The sequence below is a fragment of the Rhinatrema bivittatum genome, chromosome 10 (assembly GCF_901001135.1).
Source record: "Rhinatrema bivittatum chromosome 10, aRhiBiv1.1, whole genome shotgun sequence".
NCBI lineage: Eukaryota > Metazoa > Chordata > Amphibia > Gymnophiona > Rhinatrematidae > Rhinatrema > Rhinatrema bivittatum.
Genome location: NC_042624.1, coordinates 99785828 through 99802464, shown reverse-complemented (window position 1 = coordinate 99802464; position 16637 = coordinate 99785828). Strand labels below are relative to the sequence as shown.

General features: G+C 42.5%; 1 protein-coding gene across 1 annotated transcript in view; it reads left to right on the top strand.

The window, feature by feature from the left end:
* Positions 1-16637, top strand: part of PDE4B (phosphodiesterase 4B) — a 560125-nt gene that overhangs the window by 528914 nt on the left and 14574 nt on the right. The window lies entirely within an intron of this gene.

The following is a 16637-nucleotide window of genomic DNA, read 5'->3' as shown; positions in this document are numbered from 1 at the left end:
AGGTCATTAGGAGGTGTCCAACAGAAATTGGATTAGCCTCAATCAGAGATAATTAGCAGTCCCAGTCCCTGGAGGTGTCACAATTCTGAACAGGGCAGATAAGGCAACACCTCATCCACAGACTGAGGACAGAAAGTATTAGAGACTCCCAGGACAGGAGTAATGAATTCATGTCCTAGGATAGGCCCGTGTCTCTTTCCTGCAGAAATCCTGGGTGAACTAAAATTCACAAACTTGCCTACGGGTGAATGCTCAGATGTTGGGTGGAGTTTACAGCCGCAATTCAAAATGACAGCTTTTCTAGCCCACCTCTGAAAGGAGGCGGTGCACACGTGCATATTCTTCCTTTGGCCTGAGAGGGTGGGGGCAGGGCACGGGAGTTTTCCTTTCTGCTGCTCTGGGCTTCCAGCTCGATGAGCCTTTGTTCAGCACCAGCTGTGGATCCCCCTCATGTTATATCGGTTAGCCCATCTACACCATGCCGGTTTCTAGCACTCTGCAGCCACGGGCCCTGTGTTTGACTGTTAGAAGTCACCATTGCACGGTGATTATGATGGCCCCTCTTCCCCTCAGGAGCTGTGAACGCTCCCTCCCTAGCATTCCTAGCCCCCAGGTAGCCCAGAGTGTAGAAGACCTGATCCAGTTACTGAACCCAGGCCGGCCTCCCGAGCCTGAGTTTCCCCTCTGTGCGAGGCGAGCACCTGCCCGGGGAGGGAGCTGGGCTGAAGGGGCTGCCGCCGCTGCCTCCTCCATCCTGGCAACACTTTCCGAGTGACTCTGTTCCATCAGTCCTCCTTCCTTCATGGGCAGGGCACTCGCGGGCAAGCGGCCATAAAATAGAATTGCCAACAGCTGCTTCTCTGAGGGCGGGTGTGGGTGCAACAGGAAGCCCCTCTCCTCCCCCCATCAGATGGGAAGATGCCACCGGGCCGGAGGAGAAGGGCCCCTGTTATCACAGTGCTTCCTCGTGGGGGGGGGGGTCCCACTCCACCTCCACCTCCTCAGCACCGGCATCGTCGGAGGGGAATTCCCCCAGCCCGCTCCTGCGGATCCGGCCCTGCTGGATTCCCTCACGGCGAGGACGCACACACACACCTACACATGCATTCCTCTGCTGTGGCTCACACAAATTAGACAACGTGGGCAGCTGTTTACGGTAAATGTTACCTTCAAAAGAAAGGGATGTGGTCCGCGCACAGCCCGCTTCAGCTCAGTATGTTTTAAGCCCATAAACAAGCAGAAAGACACCTTTAGTTTCAGGAGATACAGGGTAAGCCCAAACAAACAAAGAGGACAGGAAGGTAAACAGAGAATGTTAGCTCTCGGTGATTTTTCAAAATTCTGTCCGGCCCTGTGCCAAAGGCCTATGTGCCTCGGTGCACCGCTTCTGAATCAGAATTGCTTGTGTGAGGCTGCCAGTCTAGAATTTTGCCCACTTCGACACCAAGCGCCTTTTAACTGGTGCCAGACTGTTTAGTCTTTCTTGCTTTACTGTAACTTCCTTTGTTTGCTGTGCCTCCGAACAGCAGAGTCCCTTCCTAAGAAAGGGCTTCTTAAGTTATAATTATTCAGCGGTTGGCAAGACAAAGAGACTTCCATTCTCCTACGTCTTCCATGCAAAGCAAAAAAAAAAGACACTTCACTTTCTGATTTAGTATTTTCTGCTCCCCCAGAACCATCATTTTTAACTCGCAAGCTAATTCCTGAAAATATTGAAAATGTAAGCCCTCGGTAAAGTTCAGCCTCTACCACGGTACAGTCTGTTTCCTTCTCTTATGTCTCCTGCCATCGTGTGAAATGTTTAATTACCACTGGACAACTCACATTTAATATACGCTCTCGGCTGAATTATCGCAATTAAAAATCCTTTAGTGGATGCTAGGAATCAGCATCTAAAGTGTAGGTCCCTGGTCAGGTTCCAGCAGACGGCATTATATTAACTCACTTACTGTGAATTCAGATTTCACGTTGGTGGAAAACACAAGAAGCGTATTTGGTATTTAGAATTTTATTACATCAATGGATTCTGCTGGTGTTAAGCAAAGAAAGTGCATAAAGTAATGTTGGAGAGCAGTTTACAAAGGGGTCAGAGTTATTTAGCCGAGTAGATTTCCCTGGTTGAGAATAGCCCCAGCACTGTGGCTACAACTTCGTGCTGGGTTTTCACAGCCCACATGCTTCAAGCCAGATGAAAAAGAGCTGTTCCCAGGGAGTCTGATTGGGTCCAGGGGAAGGAACGCAGCCTGTTTCACTCCCCCCCCCCCCCCCCCCGATAGGCTGCCTGTACAAACAGCAAGCTCGGTGTGCATGAAGCTTGTGAGCAGCTTTTCAGAGGGAAACGTTGCCCCCCTTTTGAACATGATCTCCGAGGTCTGCGGGTGCAACAGCGGTCATGAACTCTGCAGTAATGCCAACCCTGTGGAACGGAGCCCGTACCTTTCCCCGGGTAAAAGCATGTGCTGGGATGAGCAACACGCGGAGGCGACTCGGGGGGGGGGGGGGTGTCGGACTGCGGAGACGACGACGCAGGGAGTTCTGCATTTTCAAAATTGCGTGTGTTTGTCACAAAAAAAAAAAAGTGCCTACCCACCATGCGGGCGCGGATCTATGCGGGTGCTTCTCTCCCTCCCCCCCCCCCCCCCCCCACTAAAAGGGAAAATATAATTCGACCATTCCCTTTGAAAACTGGCACAGAGCCTGCAGGTACAAATCCCCCGCAGACTTGCACACCTGTGCGAGTACTGAGGAGACACATACAAGCGTTTTTATTGCCCCGCCGCAAGACCTCGTGCTTTTGTATGAAGTCAGACTTTTTATCGGCTTGCTTTGGAGCTGGAATATTGGCGCATGACGTCTTTTCCAGAATTCTTTGCTGTGTTTCAAAAGTATGAGAGACACATTATTTCCCCCGTTTTTGACTGTGCTTTGTCCCTTGACGTTTGTTTTGTGATTTCGATTGACGCAATATATCACTTGATCGTAGAAGTGAATCTTCTCTTGAAGTTTTCTTTTTTCTTTTCATTGGAGGCGCTGCTGTACAAGGAGTGTGGGACCTGTCTTTCCAGTTTTAATTAAAGCATGAGTCTCGTCTTTATGGGTTACACCTTTCCCTTAAAAGGAAAAGAAGGGGCTTTAAGATCATTATACTAATGGCTACATATTTTTTAATAAAACTTACTTTTTTTTTTTTTTTAGCTTTCTGTTCTCCTTGGATTGGCCTAAGCTGACAGGCGGGCAGGTCAGAGTTACCTTTGCTGCATTGGGGCTCACTTGGGCAGAGTTCCTATAGAAAATTGGCCCATGATGCCACAGTCCAACTGTCTCATGCATTACTACTGACGACAAAATGTAAACAGGCTTGGTGATACAAAAATAGTTAACATTTGTGACAAAGAAAAATTGAGTTGCCCCATCACATTCATCTAGGGCCTCTCTTTCTGTTTTAAAAGGAAAAAAAATAAAAGGTCCATTGATAAGACAGGCTAAGAGAGAATTTGAAATGAAGTTGGCCATAGAGGCCAAAACTCATAATAAAAACGTTTTCAAATATATCCAAAGCAAGAAACCTGTGAGGGAGTCGGTTGGACTGTTAGATGACCGAGGGGTTAAAGGGGCTCTTAGGGAAGATAAGGCCATTGCAGAAAGACTAAATGAATTCTTTGCCTCCGTGTTTACTAATGAGGATGTTGGGGAGATACCGGTTCCAGAGATGGTTTTCAAGAGTGATAAGTCAGATGAACCGAACCAATCACGGAGAACCTGGAGTATATAGTAGGCCAGATTGACAAACTAAAGAATAGCAAATCACTTGGACTGGATGATATGCACCCCAGGGTTCTGAAGAAACTAAAAAATGAAATTTCAGATCTATTAGTTAAAATTTGTAGCCTATCATTAAAATCATACATTCTACCTGAAGACTGGCGGGTGACCAATGAAACCCCAGTATTTAAAAAAGGGCTCCAGGGGTGATCCAGGAAACTATAGACCAGTGAGCCTGATTTCAGTGCAGAGAAAAATAGTGGAAGCTATTCTAAAGATCATAATACCAGAGCATATAGAAAGACATGGTTTAATGGAACACAGCATGGATTTACCCAAGGGAAGTCTTGCCTCACAAATCTGCTTCATTTTGTTGAAGGGGTTAATAAACATGGATAAAAGTGAACACGCAGATATCTATTTGAATTTTCAGAAGGCGTTTGACAAAGTCCTTCATGAGAGGCTTCTAAAAAAAACTAAAAAGTCATGGGATAGGAGGAGATGTCCTTTTGTGGATTGTAAATTGGTTAAAAGATAGGAAACAGAGAATAGGATTAAATAGTCAGTTTTCTCAGTGGAAAAGGTACACAGTGAAGTGCCTTAGGGATCTGTACTTGGACCGGTGCTTTTCAATATATTTATAAATGATCTGGAAAGGGATACGAGTGAGGTAATCAGCTTTGCAGATGGTACAAAATTATTCAAAGTAGTTAAATCACATGTGGATTGTGATAAATTGCAGGAGGACTTGTGAGACTGGAAGGTTGGGCATCCAAATGGCAAATGAAATTTAATGTGGACAAGTACAAGTTGATACATATAGGTTAAAATAACCCGTGCTGTAGTTACACAATGTTGGGTTCCATATTATGAGCTACCACCCAGGATAAAGATCCAGGCATCATAGTGGATAATACATTGGAATCGTCAGCTCAGTGTGCTGCGGCAGTCAAAAAAGCAAACAGAATATTAGGAATTATTAGGAAGGAAAAGGTGAATAAAACGGAAAATATCATAATGCCTCTGTATCGCTCCATGGTGAGACCGCACCTTGAGTACTATGTGTGATTCTGGTCGCCGCATCTCAAAAAAGACATAGTTGCGATGAAGAAGGAGAAGGGCAATCAAAATGATAAAGGGGATGGAACAGCTCCCCTTTGAGGAAAAGGCTAAAGAGGTTAGGGCTGTTCAGCTTGGAGACGAGACAGCAGAGGGGGGATATGATAGAGGTGTTTAAAATCATGAGAGGTCTAGAATGGGTTAATGTGAATCGGTTATTTACTCTTTCAGATAATAGAAAGACTAGGGGGCACTCCATGAAGTTAGCAAGTAGCACATTTAAAACAAATCAGAGAAAATTCTTTTTTACTCAACGCACAATTAAGCTCTGGAATTTGTTGCCAGAGGATGTGGTTAGTGCAGTTAGTGTAGCTGGGTTTAAAAAAGGTTTGGATAAGTTCTTGGAGGAGAAGTCCATTATCTGCTATTAATCAAGTTGTCTTAGAGAATAGCCACTGCTATTACTGGCATCAGCAGCATGGGATCTACTTAATGTTTGGGTACTTGCCAGGTACTTCTAACCTGGATTGGCTACTGTTGGAAACAGGATGCTGGGCTTGATGGACCCTCAGTCTCGCAATTTCTTTTGTTCTTATGTTCTTAGGTGAGAGACACACATTAAAGTTTTCCATTTCATTCAAACTCCTGAGAGTAATTTTAATTCATTAATTAATGTGAGGCACAGTTTGTGCAGATATGCAACAGTAAAAGTGTACTTAGCATTGAAAGTTGTGTATTTATTGGAAAAATACACAGTCCCTCTAAATAAAAAAAAAATGCCAAGGGAAGCATAAAGCTTCATGCAAAAGAAACACACGCTTTATTTTTCTTAGGGTTCTCTAAGTCGTCCATCTCTAATTGGTGAAATGAACGTTTGCCACCTCCCCACCCCCATTTTCTCCTGACTAGCTGGCTATAACCTTTGACACTGGCAAAGAAGAAGTCAAAACAGGAAGAAGTATATTTGCAAAAAAAAAAAAAAAAATGCAGTGCTTATGGAAAGAAGGCGTAGATGCAGGATTTGGCCTGGGGTGGGGATGGTCTGCAGCTCTTTCTTAGAGCTCACCGGGGTGTCTGGGTACGTGCATCGCTGTGCAGCTTGCAAGGAACCTCTACGTCATGAACTACCCACAGCAACCACAAATGCTCAGATGCACACAAAACCACTACAGAGCTTGGAATTAGGACTCGGTAAACTTGTGCGCATACGGCTGACGCTCGGGCTTTCTGTTTGTCTGGCTGTGAAAGTGTGGCATTCATTTAAGAGTTGTATCCATTTGTCTGCACAGAGTTTTTATGGTGGAGACATGCAAGCTCTACACATGCATGCTTTCCCCTCTGATTTTAAATAAGCGCATACATATCTTTAAAACGGAGGAAGTCTTGCATATGAAGCATCTGCTGGGTCTGCTGTAGGGTGCAGAAAATATATTTTGTATTGCATTCAAGCTGCCCTCCGAGGATATAAGAAAAGGCCACAGAGGACAAAGTATTAGTGTTAATTTCTTTTTGCTCCAAGGCATCAGATGTAACAATTCCCAAACGCTGCATCTACAACCCGTCTGTACCAATCTTACTTGTCTTCATCTATGAAAAAGTTTGAAACCAAATTCTATCTTCTTTCTGTTTTGTGTTTTTCTTTTCAAACTGAGAGAGGAGAAAGGCTTACGGTAGCAGTGTTACTGACAAGTAAAGTATAGTTTGAATTTTTCGGAGTGTTTGGATTGAACCAAACTCTTACCTACTGAACAGTGTGCAGGGATTTTATTTTCACCTGGATTGCACTCAGACTATCTGTTGTTAATTGATTTTCTTGGAGGGTTGTTGTAATTTTCTTTTACTTGCTTGATGATAGCTTCATCTCCATTTCACTTCCCCTTCATCATCGTGGATTACTTCTGTCTGTGGTGACTTTCCGTTGGGGTTCATAATGAAAATCACATTCGTTGACTGGTAGCCACTTAACAGCCAAAGGTGAATCCATTTCCATCAAGCTACTTACTTTAAAAGCCTTTGGCTAGAGAGCTATGCAGACTGACCCTGTTCAAAGCAGCTTGCGTCTCTCATGATACCCATTCCTGGGTATTAGCAGCAAGCCAGTCATGGCTTCTACCCCCATCTTTTTGTTGGAAGCCCATCCAGGTACTGAGCCATGCCTGACTGTGCTTAGTGTCTGAGATCTAACCAGCTCTGCCCTCCCAAACCAGTGTTGCTGGCTCTACTGTCTGTATCCTCAGCAACCTGCTCATGCCTCCCATTTCAGCTAACCCAGGCTTTGTGTTCTCTCATAGGCAACACAATTGCCACTTGTGTTTTGCTTTTGGTTTTTTTAATCAAATCCATGATATGAGGTTTTCAGATTAAGGGGCCCTATTTAATAAAGACTTTTTCTACATAAGCACAGAATCGGGAAAAGCTTTTTTTTTTTTTTATTTTAAGAAGGGCCTAAGGCTTAGAGCCAGCATTCCTTTGTACAGGTGGATTTGATAGTTTCGTATCCAAGTGCTTGGTGCATCGGCCCTTATTTATAGTATCCACCCTCTTGGCCTTATCAGGATATACAAGTTTTCTTTTTGCACATGAATTAAGCAAAGGCACATGTCACCTTTCCTGCATTAAAGCACATACTGTAGATTTATTCTATATTAATTTCCCATCCTCAGTGTGTGTGTGTGTGTGTGTGTGTTCCATTATGTGGCTGTTGTAAGATAGGCCATTCTGTTTCCATTAATTGGCTTGTTTTCTGTAGTCTCACCAGATTGTTTCTTACATTATTTTGTTCATTGTACAATATTTGGTTATCCATTTTCTAAGCAGTTTAATTTTTCCTGTATTTTTTTTTCCTTGTAGTGTAGTTTCAGAGCAAAATTCCCAGTTATTCTATGATTCCAACATTCTAGTCTTCAAAATATTATAGTTATGTCAAATACTTATGTTTAGCAATGAGAGCTTTATGATAGGGTAGGATACCTAAATTATTTTACTACTGATGGTGTTTTAGTTTTGCTAGTCATCAAAATACATTTGCAGGTTAGATTAATAGATAATATATAAAAAATGTTTTTTAACTGTGCACAGAAAAATAATATGAACACAATTTCTAATAAAGAATTGCTGGCAGAGTATTGTTAACCATATTACACAGGTTTTAGGGTGCAGTTCCTGTCTGTACTGGTAGACTTTAAGCAAGGATTTTAGCCTGGAGGAAATACCATGTACTTCTTAATATGCAGGGGAAGCTTTATGCATGCCATATACTGCATGGTTGGAATAATGTGTATTTTTCTAAACTCTGCCAGCTCTGATCACAGGAACCGGATATATTTTAGGCCCAACTAATTTTGAGTTACGTATGTGTGTGTGTGTGTAAAATAAAGAACATATATTTAGCATCATTTCTGCAAATTAAAAAAAAAAATTCACGTTTATTTTCATTTATGGCAGATATGAATAAATCTTCACCAGTGAAGGGATCCTTCAGTCTTAACCTCATTAATTCTCTGTTTACATATTTTGCATATGTATATTAGGTTTAGAACAAATGCAAAATTGTGTTGTCTTGAAATGAACAGGAGACTATTCTGTAATATTGTGAGGGAGTATCATTAGCTTTTATCCGTTTGAAGTGCTGGATGCATGTGGTATTTAAAATAGGTCTTTTGTACTAGCGTGATGTTGTGCACTCTCACTTGGAAGACCGAGTTCAGTTCCCTGGGCTGGCTGGCCCTCAGGCTGCTGAGAATGAAGCTTTCACAGCCCGCTGGGGGTGGGGGAGTCACATCCCCCCCCCCCCATTCAGTGGGGTGTAGCAGGTTCCAGAGGAAGCACATGGTCTGTGACCACCAGCCACGGACCCTCACCGCAATATCTATAAAAACGGGTGGAATACCTCAGGAAGTTGCAAACGAGAGCTCTCGGCACCGTAGCCCAATGAAGGCTGGTTCCAACAGAGCTGTAAGCCCAAAGGGGCAGGAGGAAAGAGCCCGGCCTAACAAACAAAAAAAAAAAGCCCAAAGTCTGTAATCGCTGCCAAACAAAACAGAAAAACTTGCAGAGCGCCTGTGCGTCACTTGCCATATTTTCAAGAGATAATATGATTGCTTTCCCTAATAGGAGTTGCCCCTTTTCATTGCTTTTGTTTCCTATGGAAAACATTGCTCTTCTTTTTCATGGGCTCACAGTCACGTTATACGATCTGGCATGTTTACTGAGATAAGTGCACCGTCCCTATACTTTATGAGAAAGAGTGACAAATAAGCTTTATTTAACCAGGGAAGTTTTGCTAGATGCCGCCTGTGTTTCCTAGCTATTTTGACTGTAAACGCTGATTTTATAATTATTCCAACAGAGTACCAATTTACGTGTTCAATTTCCATGACATCTTTTGTCCATCTTGAAATTGGATGGCAGAATTGTGCTCTGTTTAATGGTAACCTTTTCAGTAGTATGATTATTTAAACATACTAAAACCTGCAAATGACAATTCCATGACCTATTGTATCACATTAAGCATGTCTGACTCTGTATGTCCCTGGCATCTGTTAAGCCAAATTTCTGAGCCATGTAAATGGGCAGCCAGAGATCTTTGGCCTGCAACCGTTTCTTGTCTCTGTCCCCTGGAAATTTACTGCTATGTATACTTTTTACGCACTCTGAAATTTGCAGCATGCTGACCTCTGTGATTACTTTCACAGCACAGAGTAGAAAAAACAAACCAAAAAACTGATGGAGCTGAGGGAAAAGAGTATTTCATGGCATTGTGTTCTTTGTCATTCATTTTCTGTCCAGTTTTACAAAGGCTACTAGCATAAAAGCTGGGCACATGCTAGATTGCATAGATTTAATGAAATACATTAAGTTAATAAAGAAATTGTGCCTTTAGATAGGAAGATTAAATCCAAATATAAACACCCTTCCCCAATCTTGCAAAACTTTTACCTCAATGAAATTTGGTTTCAGATCGTTTAGGTGCTATCTACAACTGAAACGAAAGTGCACAACACTGGAACTGATTTTTTACCTATGTAGCAATCTTTTATTTGCTGCATTTTAGTTAAAGTTTATGGAACAGAAAGGCAGCAGCGGTTCTTATTATATAATGTAGGAGCTGGAAACAATATTTTGCCAAGACCCAGAACATATGCGACATCTCCTTGGGATGCAGATGTCTCATTCGGTGGAGGCGTTCTCCCTGATATCCTGCCTCCTGATGGGGATGGCCTCCACCAGTATCCTACCTCTTTTGGGTGGAGGAGGAATGATCCCTTGTAATGAAATCTAGTTATGATACTCTCCTACATTGCCGCAAGAAAGCTACTCACTCAGAAATGATAGCACTACAAGCATTTTCAAAATGTATTGGCTGGATGAGCTACTCTCATGCATCAAACAAATAGCATTTTTTCTTGTACAGTAGCATCCAGCCAGGTAGGCACACTCACCTCACCACAGGCATAAACTTAGACTGTCAGCCCTCTGCGAATAGGGAAATATCGACAATACCTGAATGTAATCCACTTTGAAGTGGCTGAAAAAGCAGAATATAAATCAAATAGATAAATATTGTTTGAGCCTTAGAGTGCTCCTTTAAATCAAGGTGGATAACAGCAGTTATATTTCATATGGAACAGCTGTTGAGTCATTAATTGGCTAGCGTCTAATTTGATTTTTCATCTGTATGTGTTAACAGTCTGTCTTAAATAGACTGTAAGTGCCAATGAGTCAGGAACTGTCCGTTATGTATCTCTTCACAGTGTGGTGTGCATCTAGTATGTGCTGTGCCAAGGGGTGGCCAGCTCCGGTCCTTGAGAGCCACAAACAGGCCAGGGTTTCAGGATATCCACAATAAATATGCATGAGAGAGATTTCCATATAATGGAGGCTGTGCATGCAAATCTATTTCAAGCATATTCATTGTGAATGTCCTGTAAACTTGGCTTGTTTGTGGCTCTGCAATGTGCTATACAATGTTGATGACGATGATGATGATGATAATAAGATTTTAAACCACTATTAGCCTGTACTGAATGATATGAAAAAAATAAGGACACAAAGAATGTGTGCATGCAACCAAAATGTACGCATGCTTGAGGCAGACACAAATGGAATTCACTGTATACAATGTACATGAGTTCCAGAAAACACAGGGAACTATTTTAAGGGTACATCGATCCGTACCATACTTTTATTGTTTATGTATAGCTTATTTCTTTTACATTTCAGAACATTAGAGTTATTCTAACCTTCTCCATCAGATTAATTTAGCTAAGAATTAATTACGGAGAATTTCACATAACATTGCTCATTGATCTGTGCAAAGAGCACAGTGTGTATTTTCCCTTCAGGCACCTCCGACAAATGGGAAAAAAAAAAACCCCATTCATGAGGAAAGAAGCAGTATTGCCACAGTGTTCAACGTCAAGTGAAATTCAAGCTAACTCAAACGTCAGAGCAAATAAGCAGTTTGCATAGGGCAAATGTTGTATCTGTGGGGAAAACTGAGTAGTACAGGGGCCCTATAATCATGTTTTTTTTCAAAGGAGGTCTCCAATAAAATACAACCTATTGTCCTAGAAAATAAGCTACCCATATTTATGAATAAAGTAATATTGTAATTCTCTGCCTGCACAAGGGATACCAAAGAACTTCACCTTCACCTATCATTCATGTTTTAGAGTTAATCCTCTATATATTTATTACCCTGCACTAAGCCATTGAAGCATCATCAGGGCCTGTTTATTTGGCCTTAAAGAAAGATTGGTTTTGGGGGTAATTTTTTAACATCACACATAAGTTAGCTGGCAAATACACACATAAATAACACCTATTTTCAAAGTGGACTTGCTTGCATAAGTCCATTTTGAAAATGATCCCACAAAAACTACCGGCACGCAATTACACCTGCTATTTAGTGCACATAGTTTTGCCGATATCATTTACATGCATGCTTTTTAAAATAAAAAAATATGTGCATAAGTCCCAACCCTGTCCAGACTCCACCCCAACCCCCAATCATCTCTCACCTATGTGTGAGAAAATATGGGCATACAGTATATATGCTTGTAATTTTACTTGCCTATTCATTTTCTAAAGCATCATTTCTGTGGATAAAGCACTACCAACAGAGGTCTCTTTGAAAATTACCCTCTTAAACAAGCCATATGCCTATATCATCAGGTACAACCAGAAACAAATCATTTCACTTATTTACCGTGTCATTAATCAAAATATGTTATGGCGTTAACGCACGTGATAATAGCAGTAGTGTACAGCGCGAATGCAGATTTTGGGAAGGAGCGGGAGTAGGGAGGAGTTATGAAATGAGGTCTGCTATGGGCACGGTTTTAATGCCGGAAAGAACTACACCTTTTTTTGCTCTGGCGTTAAGCTGTGTGATATGACTGAAATGGCCGTAACACAATTGGCGATCAATTTTTGGACTTGCATTTTGGCCATTTCTGGGCAAGAGAGCTCTAGAGAGAGGCATTGGCGTGTGTGTATTGAGTGCCTGTTTTACTAAGGCACACGCAGCCACATCCCCTAGGCCACCTGATGCAGTATTTAAATGAGGGACTGCACAAAAACGGGCGCACCGGGACAGAATTGGGGGTCCATAGCACGCAAATGCATCAGGCGCCCACAGTATGCATCAGGCCCCTCAGTGTGGCTGCCCGTTTTTATCCCGCTTCTTCTGGCCGATTTCTGTTATTTTGCTGAGGTTGCTGAAGATGCCCGTAGCTAAACACCTTTTGCTATGGGCGTCTAAATTGTCCAGCCATAAGAATTATTTTTTTTAATCATGCCAATACGCATTTATTTTTCAACTCTGCAAGCAGTTAGTTTAAGTGTCACAATGATGCTAAGTAGAAGGACACAGAGAGGACTGTATTTTTTTTATTTTTCATGAGCCGTTGACTCGCGAATTGACTTTATGCCACCTCCAGGGTAGGAGCTAAATTTGCAGCATTAAAAAGTGTGCGGTAGGTGGCCAGCGATTTCCTGCATCTTCGGGGTGGTAATAGCTAATAGCCTGACCCACATGGAATTTACATGTGATGAGCGCTATCAGCTAGGCATTTGTTTGGGTGCATGTTTTGGACGCACTAATCTCCTTATTGCATCGGGTGCTAGTCTAGTGCGTCCAAAACGCTCGCCCAACCAAACATAGACCCGTGTGCTAGGATGAGCACATTTTATTGCATCAGCCCCTGAGTGGATAAATTTAGCTGCTTAGTTTCACAAGGTAGATAAATTTGGCCACTCAAATTCTGAGCAGACTTTGGAGTGCACTTAGGTCAGGGGAAGACAGTCAGGAGACTGATGCTGATTTTCAGTTGTAGCCACCTAACTTGGCAAGCCAAATCCAAATGCTGCTAAATCTTGTCTGTCTGGGGCTCATCAGCTCTCTCCCTGGCAGCCTCAGTCTCTTCCACTCTCCAACTTCACCTCTCAAAGTGACCCACAGACCACGTTCCTTCTTACCAAACTCTCCCCAATAATTAAAAAGATATGTGCCCTGCTGCCCAGTCTCTCTCTCTCTCTCATCCACACCTTAAAGGTGTCCCACAGATCCCTCTCCTTCCCACCCTGGGAGAGTGGGTCTGCAGGGTTTCCTGAAGAGAACCTAACCTCAACCCCCAGCGCAGGTTTTCAGCCAGATACGTTCAGGAGCAGGAGGCTGAGCACCCTGTATCTATAACTAGCTAAGCTTTTTGTCAGCTGTTTATAGGCTGATTTCCAGCCTAAAATCTTGCCGGCTAGGTTCGGCTGAAAATCATCCTTAACAGCTGGCCAAAATTAGTTCAGCTACGGGTGGTGCTCAGCCTTTTTATGAAAATGCACCCCATGTGTTATTTTACTTGCAGATGTATATAAATGTTGCCAGCATCACATTACTAAAGCATAAAACATTCTATTTGTCACTGCATTTCTGACATGCCAGATGTGCTAAAAGGTTTTACCCATTTTATGTCTGAGGAAAAGGCTTCATACATCTTTTTTTAAATTTTTTATTTATCAGGTTTTACATAAATTTTTCAAAGAACAACAACTTTGCATTGAAACTTAATAGACTTACTAAAAGAAATCTCTAATAACAATATATTTCATAAACAAAAAAGAAACAACATTTTTCTCTTATTCTTTCATTGGAAATATACTTTTAAGAGGTACATGCAAGAGGTTCTCAAAATTCCTCTGGCCGTGAAAAAATTTTTTCTACCACAGAGATATAGCTCTACTCAGATACTTCCTATTAAAGAGCGGGTGGACAATTCTAATCTATCTGGATACCTTGAAAATTCTAATGTGGAGATTACTGAATGAGCTGCTCTCTTCGCTACTTTCTTTTCTGAGCATGATTTGAGTCACATTATGAAAAGTTACTTCAAGAATTTTAATGTTCCCTATCTCCAAGGTTTGGTGCATATATATATCCAGACTTTTCGAGAGCTACACAACAGCGTAGAAAGATTTTTCGATCAATGCGGTCTGAAAAATTAGCTTTAGGGGCTAGTTTTTTACTACGCTACCCCTGTAAATGTGTAGTCAAGCTGCCTGGAAATACATATATTTTCTTTAGTCCGGAGCAGGTAGGGTATAATGGCCTGTTAATTATTGATAAGAAAGGATCTATAGAATGTACTGGGGTATCTTGCACCATTGCTAGTATTTTTTGTTTCATATAATGTCAATGCTTGATACATCTGCCTTACCAACCTTGCCATATTGACCTCTTCTGAATGATTGCTCATAAAGGGGTTCTGATAAGGTTCTGATAAAAGGCAATCCTGAAAGACCACCATGCAGTGCTGAAGCTAAAGGACCCTGTAGGTCAGGGTAAGCAATTCCAGGCCTCGAGAGCTGCAAACAGATTGGACTTGATTTTAAAAAGCATTAACATACTTAAAACTGGGTTTTACTTGTGTAAATGCACTTAACCCACGTAAGTGGGCTTTTGAAAATTGCTACAATATATGCCATTGAATTGTCCACAGGAGTTACCTGTGTAAGTGCACTTTAGGGGGCAGATTTTCAAAGGCTTACGCACGCCGGGCCTATTTTCAAAAGGCCCAGCAGCGCATGTAAAGCCCCGGGACGCGTGTAAGTCCCGGGGTTTGAAAGAATGGGCGAAGCGGGGCCAGAGAATTCATGACTAAAGTAGAGTAACCATAGTAAGGGCGGGATATATTTTGTATTTGCAGTGCTACTATATTGGTTTAATTATTTACCTTCCTTCATTGAAAACGCTCATACGTAGTAAATGACAGCAGAAAAAGATCATCCAGCCTGCCCAGTTATCCTATCCACACTGCTAAGGATACATCACGGCTGCCAGCCACATAAGCTGTGACTGTTTTCAAGATATTTCTTCCCATCAAGGATAGTTGGGTTTTTTTTTTCTCTTCTTCCTTTGTACTCCATTAAATTGATTAGATGAGCACACATGATACAGTTACGCATGCAAAGAGTGTTGTGCACATACCCACACGGATGTGGGAGCATCAGGATCTGCAATGTATAAACTAGAGAAAATGGGACAAGATCGTAACCTCTTTAACAGTTCCACCGCTGTCCCGGAGCTGGCCTGGTGTCCAATCCCCGCTCTTCAGGTTGGGAGCACCAGCAAGGTGAGAGGATATCTGGGTTCCAGTCCCACCTGGGGCAGCTGATGATTCCACAGAAGGTGGCCCTCACGGGGAGGGGAAGTGGGGCAAAAGGGGAAATACTGGGATGGGTACCAGCTGACTTCCTGATTAGAGCCAGAGGGAGAGGAGGAGGAGGAAGAAGCGAGGATGCTCACGATGGCCTTTTGCTGAGAACAGGATGGGAAGAAGGAACGAAAGAAGTCTGGTTCCCTGATGAGTGACTGCGCTCAGGACAGAAGGAAGACGTGTTTCTGATCCCCGGGGGAAAGAGGAGAGAAAGCAGTTGGAACAGGAAAATCTATGGGATCCTGCCCCCGGGCCAGAACCTGGACCAGTACCAGAGCCCGGGAATTGTCTGTGAGATTTCCCCTTTGCACTTTGTAATTTTTTCATTATCCCACTCTGTTAATTTGGTGACGAATTGTCAGGCCAGGAAAGGTTTCTGAATGAAAGGGACAGATGGAAGAGAGGCTTCGGGGACAATTCCTACCAGTTTCACCTGTAAAGGCTGCTGGATCTGAGAAAATAACAACATTAAGACCAACTTTAGGGACTCTCTGACTGAAAATATTTAGATCATAATTTTGAGCATAGTGGATTGCCCACCACAAATGAAGTTTCTTAAAAGAAAATCAAGTTACTAGAGTAGAAAGTAGACCTTTATTAAAAGGATGAGTGTTTTAAGATGCAAGCTTTTGGAGTTACAAAGGTCTAACACAAGGAGCTTAATAAGTCTGGCAGCCTGTATCTTAAAAACAGTTGTTAGCCTAATAAAGTTATCTTGTCTGCCCAATTACTTTGTCGATTTTCCTTTTAATGAATGACATCAGAATTTGAAATACTGTTTTTTGCTTTTGCAACCTCCCCCCCCCCACCCGACTTTCCCCAGAATGCTGGCTGCCGTTCTGCAGACTCTCCATGTCCTTCATTTGGCAAACCTTTACACCTTGATGCATCCGGGGAAAACCCAAGATCCCTGGTTTTGAAAAGGGTGCCCTCTCTTCTCCTCCTGAAGGCTTTGCAGGCAAAACGGTTCCACGTGCTGGGGTCTGGAAGATGTGCAGCATATGCTTGACCACATACTGGCCTGTATGATGCCGCTTTCATGAGCACAACTGAACATGTGCCAGGAAAACTGCAAGCCCTTTTCACCATAAGGAAGTGGGGGGA